This window comes from Motacilla alba, chromosome 2 (genome assembly GCF_015832195.1).
Source record: "Motacilla alba alba isolate MOTALB_02 chromosome 2, Motacilla_alba_V1.0_pri, whole genome shotgun sequence".
Taxonomy (NCBI): domain Eukaryota; kingdom Metazoa; phylum Chordata; class Aves; order Passeriformes; family Motacillidae; genus Motacilla; species Motacilla alba.
The window spans coordinates 61,753,170-61,760,923 of NC_052017.1; the positions used below are offsets into that span (position 1 = coordinate 61,753,170).

General features: G+C 39.1%; 1 long non-coding RNA gene across 2 annotated transcripts in view; it reads left to right on the forward strand.

Moving 5' to 3' along the window:
* LOC119697902 overlaps positions 1-6,558 on the forward strand; it is a 72,840-nt gene extending 66,282 nt beyond the window's left edge. For both annotated transcript variants that reach the window (XR_005255992.1, XR_005255991.1), the window contains one exon: positions 6,497-6,558. This is a non-coding gene — a long non-coding RNA (uncharacterized LOC119697902). The remainder of the gene's footprint in view (positions 1-6,496) is intronic.
* Positions 6,559-7,754: the final 1,196 nt, after the last annotated feature.

Sequence of the window (7,754 nt, forward strand, 5' to 3'; positions counted from 1 at the left end):
CTAATAACTGTACCCTGTGCTGGTATTGTGCTTTGAAACCAGGTGAATTCCTGGCTGATCTGACTGACACTGTCCCTGGCAGAATTAGCAGTTGCTGTTGCTGCCTGCCCAAATCCTCTGAAACGTTGCTGCCTTTATTCCCAGCCTCAACCTAATTTCTTTCCCCTGGGCCTTTATTCTGTTATTTCCACTTGCTCTTCTGTCGGTCCCATATTCTCCTTGTAACAGTTTTTCTTTGTTTTAGATTTCCTGGTTGCCCAAGAGCCCTGTCTGCCACTACTGAAGAAATACTGCCAGAGTGTCAAGGGCCAAGTAATGCTGACAACAGTGGGGTTATGACCTGGAAATGCAGCGGAGAAAAGGAATTGGCTAATAGTGAAAATATTTGTAGTACTTGAAAAGATGGGTACAACAGATGTACCTATTTGTGTATCTTACATAGATAAGCCAGAATCTACATTAAGAGAAAGTCACAAACTGTAGAATTACAGGCACTGAAATGCAGTTCAATTGATTCTCTAAAAGAGAGTGAAAAGGGATTTCAGATATTCTCTGTGTACCCAAAGCAGCCAGCAACAGCATGATGGCAGTTCTAAGTAAAGGGCCTTAATCAGAGTATATAAAAAGACTGGAATGATGTCTGAACAACATGTCCAGCTCCCAAGCATTGTCTCTTTGCTGCTATCAATGACACCCATTGTGCAATAACAACATTTGCACAGAGATATGTCCCCTTTTGTGCACAGGGAATGTATTGAAGCAGCCATAGGGCTGCACCAGCCTCAGCTAGAAAAGTCCCCAAGGGCCCGTCTGCCAGCTGCTGACTGATGTCGAGCTGCTGCTGCTGATAATAGGGTACATGTGCTGGCGTGGAGCTGAACTAGGCAATCTGGGGCACAGTCAGATGTGCTCAACAAGGATCAAGTTCAAACCTGTTTAAGAAGTTAGTTCCCGTCAGTGGTGATTTAAGCTAAGTAGCTTTGCTGTGTATTGGAAAGGACAAGGAATGCTCACATAGTCAGCTACTTCATCTTGGCTGTCGCTGTGGTGATTTCAACACAGCCAGGGGAGTCAAAAGACAGCAAACAGCTGAGATCTGTGACATCCTAAATCACGCAGACACAGGGTGGTAAAGGTGTATTTCCATCATATGTTTGCCTGTTTGTATGTAGCAGAATTATGCTACATACTTTACTTTCTCTTTCTGAGCAGTAGAAACCAAGAGGTGTGAATCACTGTTCCACACTGAGAATGGTTATTATTAGTGGAATGTTGCTGATCCATTCAGGAGCAGGCAAAATGTCAGTGTAGGTGAGACTAGAAAAAGCAGATTTTTTGCCGTAGAGATTAATGTACCATCACTGGAGAGCAAACATAAATTCCCCCCCTCTGCTAAATGCTCTCACCGGAGAGGAGATTAAAAAATGATCACTGCAATGTTCAAGAAACATAAATACACTATTAATTAGGCAAATGAGCACTGTAAATGACATTTGTGTTAATGTCATGTAAATATATCATCAGCCATGTTCCTCCTAGAGATATCTCACGTCTTAAGCAGGATATACCATTGTGTCAATAGTTCACACCATCCAGTACCACAGAGATTGGCTATATTGTTTTCCAGACTTAGAAACCAGAGTTGGCTTTGGATCAGAGCAGTCATACTGTGAAGTTGCTGAACGTAGCTCCTTTGTGTTTCCCAAAATTATTCCATTCCTTCATCTGAAGAGCATCTTGCACAGCAGGAAACACAACTGAAGACCTTCCTAGTGATTATTACACTGGAAGAACTAATGCCATATTAATTCTGATGGAGAAACTGAGTTCCAGAGCAGCAGTTTAGCTGTTATTCAGCTTTTTTTTCTGAGAGATGCCCAGTGAGGGCTCTTTCAGGTAGATCCACAAAAGTCTGTAAACCTTAAGTAGAGCCTTACATTATAAATAAAAATCCAATTTCAAGATTCCAGCTGGTTGTGTCAACAGGAGTTTGGATATTATTATTATTATTATTATTATTATTATTATTATTATTATTATTATTATTATTATTTTTAAAAGGCAGAGTAACTAAGTACGTTTCTGGCCTGGACAAACTATGATTGAAGCACAGATGACTTCTTCCTGAAATAATTTTTTCTGTCTGCTAAACAATCACTTCATTATTATTATTTACTTTATCGTTGCTACTTTACCACAGAAGTAGCAGTTGAGTGAATACAAGGAAAATGGTTTCAGTCTTGTTACCCTGGCAAGGATCCCACTGACCACAACAGTACTTTACCTTTGCATGGGTTAAGAGAACAGTAGGATCTGAACAGCTGGCCACTTAGTTGGGTTGCTGGTATTTCTAAACCCATAATAAGGCAGTGCTGAATGCAAGTATCTTGTAATCTGAATACAGAGATCCTATAGCATCACTCAAGGCCTCTTCAGTGCAGTGCATACAACATATGAAAGGAAGCTGTAATCTGTAATGCCACAAATCCTTTATGTGGATTATCTCTCTTATCTCATCTGGCATCAGAGAATTACATGTAATATAGACCCATAAATGGCATAGTCACAGAAAGGTCCTTTAGTAAAAAGTAGCAGAGAGGGATTTTTTTTGTTTCTAAGCCAGAGAGAAGAGGACAAGCTCTGCAAATGACAAGCACATGAGAGCTAAAGTTGTGTTTGGATTCAATTGGGAGAATTTGCCAAGAGAGCTTGGTACTCACAGCCTTGCTTTGCATGTAGTCATTTACAGCCATGCAAAGGGAGGCTTGTGCCTCTATTTCCCCAAAGTCAGCCAGTCTGCCTGAGTGTCAGGGAAGTGTAAGACAATGATTAAACCCTGTAGTTCCACACTGCCAAACAAAAGCCATAGATTTGAATAATTTGAGCTCAGGATAGGATTGCTTGATTTATGAGGCTCAGTTGCATACCTAAACAGATTTACTCATTGCAGAGCCAGCCTAGATTAATCTTTGGTAGTTCTCTCCTACTGCCTTCACTTATTTTTCTTTATAGGACCCTAGTGGTTTCTCCAAAGACAAAACTTACTTAGTACGATGCATTTTCCCTGCTTGTAACTTTTTTCCTTGTAACTCCTACCTATCTTGTCTCTTTTTCCATGTGTGAGGTTCTAACCCAGCATTGTACACTTCCTCTAGTTACCTTATTCCCCTCTTCTTCACCGAACCTGTCTATAATCACATTTTTCTTCTTAAAATCTTACTCTGGCCTTTTTTTGTTTGTTTTTTAATTAACAATAAAGAAGTTTTGGGCTTTCCCTTCCAAGAAATTCTTATCAACATCCTTTCCCTCTCCACTTACCAACTGATTACCAACCCTTTTCATCCTTTCATGTCTAATTGCATCTTAAACAGTGCTGGATCTATTATTTATTGTCTATAAGCCAATGTCAGGGGCTGTATTAGGCTCTCTCCAGTCCAGCCTCTACACTTCTTATTTATGCCAAACCACTCTTGCCAAGCTCTCTAACAATGGTGGAAAATAAGAGAAAGTACCTGTTAGCACACCTTGATGTTACAAACACCTATGCTTATATTCTCCTGTTTTGGGAACTGATTAAAATCACACTAAATTAATGAAGACTTTCCATTGATGTAATGATCCTTTGGTGAGGACCAGAAAAATCTTACATTATGTGAGTCAGAGTTCAAAAAGGAGTTCCAGTATTTTCATTTATAGATGGCTAATTTCCTGTAGCTTTCACACTGTCCTTTCCACTTGACTGACCTCTGTCTGATCGTATACAATCTCCTTTATATCCCCTCTTACAGGATAAGTAGTTGGATATGCATAGAAGAATGTTCCATTTTCTGAAAGAATTTCTTGGATTCCCTGAAGAGATTAGTTCAAAATTTTAATTAGGGGCATTGGCAGAGTTCCCAAATGCTGGTATATTAGGCTGTGGTTTTAATTTTCATCACCCATTTTGGTTCCTATACAATGCATAGGATTTCTGATGAGTAGTTTACTTGAAATGATGCACGTTTTGTCCCTCCAGTTTTTATTCATCCTGTTAACACAGATGAGTCATGATTGGCAGCAATGTCTTGTTTGTTCCTTCCAAAGACTGGGGAGGTTGCCCAATATTCTGAGGACAATTGTCCAAAAGATGTCAAAGTTTGAAGTGACCAGTAAAAGTTCCACTAAAACTCTGGAAGGCATACAGGATGCAAGTGTCATTAATTAAGCTCTAAAAACCTACAGTGCTGTGGGAACCTGGCATAAAATACACAAGCTGAACTTTGTTTGCAACTTCCTTCTATTTAGGAATTCATTAAAGAGCTGGAGCATTTGCAGAGATTTCAGGACCCAGTGCTCGAATGGCTAATTGCTGGCTCAGTCTTTTGTGTACAGTGCAGCACATAAAAGGACTGTGATCAAAGAATGCAGGTGCTGCTGAGGGCAATGAGAATGCAAGTACAGTGATTGCTTGCTGGATACAATATACAACGTTTCATTTAGCCGTGCTTTGCTTTGGTCCATGATAGGATTTTGTAGGGACTGCTGAATGATTTTGACTGGAGTGATTTAGCAAATGCGTTGTTTAAGCACAACTAAAGTTTATTTCTTCTTTAATCCTCCTCCTGTTTTTTCCTCTTCTAGCACCTGAGGGAAACATACCCACTACTGCAGATCTTACTTAGATAAAGGCTTCAGTAAATTTCAGTCGGTTTCATATTCTTCAGTATGTTAGACATGGCTATCACAGTTAATTTTTGCTGGATCCATGATCTTGTAGTGGAGGAGAGTGAAGTTACACAGTGCATCTTGCCTAACATATCCTCACAGTGAGAACAGAAGAAGTCACAAGAAATTTTATGGCCATTTTTACCATACCTAGATTTTCTTCAGTTCCCACTCTGTTCTTATCCTGCCAATCTTTTCATTTATTGTTCTCATCAAATAGCAAAGTCTTTTGTGAAGCCTTCTCCTTTTTTAATAACTATCCTATTTGATCATTCCCCAAAAATAGCACAAGCCATATGAAACAAGTGGAGCTGTGGACCCTGTCTTGGAGAGCATGCATGAGTAATTAAATAACATGTCCTTCTGTCACCATTTTTGCAGGGAAGGGGATTAAAATTTGTGTTCACAGGCTGAGAGCAGGTGTCTGTGATGAGACCCCATGCTGTGACATGGTTGCAGCACATTCTTACATGAAAAGCCCTGGCTGATGAAGTGACCACAGGAAGACAACATGGAACCCTCCCAGCACAATCAGAAGAAGCTTAATTAAGCTCTGTGGTTAAATTTAAAGCCAGTGTGTGCCTGTTTCAGAAGAGCATTAAGAAAACTGAAAACATGGCATTTTAAAAAATAATATTCTGGTCTTCCTGATATTCTTCAAGCAAACTGTCTTGTTTCTTGCATGGTCAAATGATACAGTGACTCAGAAATGAACACACACGTGTTTACGTAGATGGGATTTAGTAACTTGTTCAGTGCGGTTTTGGAGGTTTTTTCCTTAGTTGTGGACATTTTTTTCTTTGGCAGAAGGCAGCTCTGAACCCACTGTTTCTGCAGTTATTCTCGACACAGTTGTTTTAGTTGTAGTTATATGACTGAAAGCATACAGAGACTACAAATTCCCTATAATCTTGTTACAACTTTCATTAAAGAAGGTAAAAAAAATAATTGGCAAACTCAGAAAAAAGGATTAATGCTTGTGTTAGAATGATTTAAAAAAAGACAGTACTACTGATGTCAACAGTATTTTGCCTTGTATTACATGTACTTTTCCACTACAGAACTTAAAAGGCTTTCCTGATTTCTGTGAAGCAACATGAGAAATTCTTTACATGTACATGTGAATGATTATGGCTGTTGTAACTCTGGTAAAACAGAGGTTTGAAAAAAGAACCACTTATTCTGACAATGCAGCAAGTCAGTGTTGAAACTGGAAAATCAAGACTAAAGTACTCATGCTCACCTTAATGCAGAATATGGGGTGAAAAACTGTGACCTAGCTATATATCATTTGATAGAGTGGCAAAAGAACAGCTTAAAGCTTCTTAGACACTTTTGCTTTTCTCAGTAGAAGAATTTGCTCTTTCTTTCTGGTCCATTTTTTTTTTCCTTCAGTGTGGTTTAGTTTTTTTTTCTTTAGCCTCAATACAGGCAAGGTCCTCAAACATGAAAGAAGGCTCTGTCTGAGAAATTCATTAGCCAAATTAGAGATAAAATAATGAGGGGGTGAGAAGGAGGCAGCAAGGGATGGGGGTGGGAGGGGAAATGTGGACAAGGATAGCTGGAGACAGTTCTCTGCTAGGGTAGCTGATTAAAACAATGGTACAGTACCTTGACTAATGTGAAGCTAATTAAAACTGTATAGGACAAAGCACTTCTAAATATACTATAGGGATCAATCTTGCTATGGCAAATCCATCCCCAGTGAAATTTCATTGACTTCAATGGGTTTTCTTCTGGGATGAATTTGGACTGATAACCTAATAATTCTTTCCTGTCTTTAATTTCTAAGGACTTTTTGTCAGAAGCATGGCAAGGAACTTCAGTTTGGCTTTCAAAAGTGCTGAACACCCAAAACTCCTACCAAGGCTTCCTGGAATTACAGGTACTTGATACCACTGCTAATTTAAGCTGAATTAACTGTTTCACGTTTGCTGTGAGTTTACTTTGTGTACCGTGCCAACACATCTGCAAAACGACCCTAAGGTAACCTCCTAAATCTTCTGAGGAAGAAACTTCCTATGCATAGGTGCAACACCTCATACAATGCAACGCGGAGCTTGGCGAATGCCTCTAGGCAATAATACAGTAAAATTAATTAGTAAAAACAACAGTAAATTATAAATTCACAGCATTTGTAATTGCAGGGCAATGGAGAATATGTACTTGGGCTGGCATACTTTTGTTACCCAATTTCCAACTGACTGTCCGTGGTCTGATCTGTCAGATAAATTGTGTTCAATGTGTTCGTAGTTTCTGTGGACTTAAAAAATGTGTCTTTTTATGCCCCTGCAAAAACCATATTGAGAAACAGGAAAAAATAAATGAAGGCATCTTACAGTGGAAGTTACAGCTATCATCTCTGAGGTGTCCAGGACTATCATGTAAAACCACATCACTCTTTTTTTTGAAAGCTTCAAGTGAAACAGAGAACATACATTTTGGAACTTTTTTTTTTTTTTTAAACTGCACTACTAATGTAAAGCCCCCTCTGCTTTGGGTTCCACTCCATGGAAGATGTACATCATATAGATGATTATAGTGTTTCAATGGCACACTTCTTTCTCTTGTTTAACTTTTTGGCTTTAACTGAGAAAAAAAAAACCCAAGCAAACTAATTTCCAACAACAGAAACCCTCACCATTCAATGAATTGTGCTCTGGTTTTATTCTGAAGGCTGACTCTGAGAGGAGGATTACTAGTTTATCTCTGTTACTTCAAAAAACAGATCTGTTGGATTACCCAAATGTTTGGTTTTAAAAAGAGCAGCTCCTGGGGATCTTAAAGAAATCCACAGTGCAACAGGGAAGGAATATAATAGACTGTTTTGGAAAAAAATACAATGAGGGGAAAACATAACATGCAATACATTTGGTGTGAACTTTTCCCAGAAGATTGCTTGAGCCTCATAGTTCACTTACAACCAAAGTACAGCGATGCTGGGCAGCCTGCCAGTTCTTGTTATTGTAGTACTGTGTGAGCCAGTTCCCTGCTGAAGAAAGAAAAGGAGAGAGAGAGGCAGAGAGAGAGTTTTCTTTGCCTTTCATAAC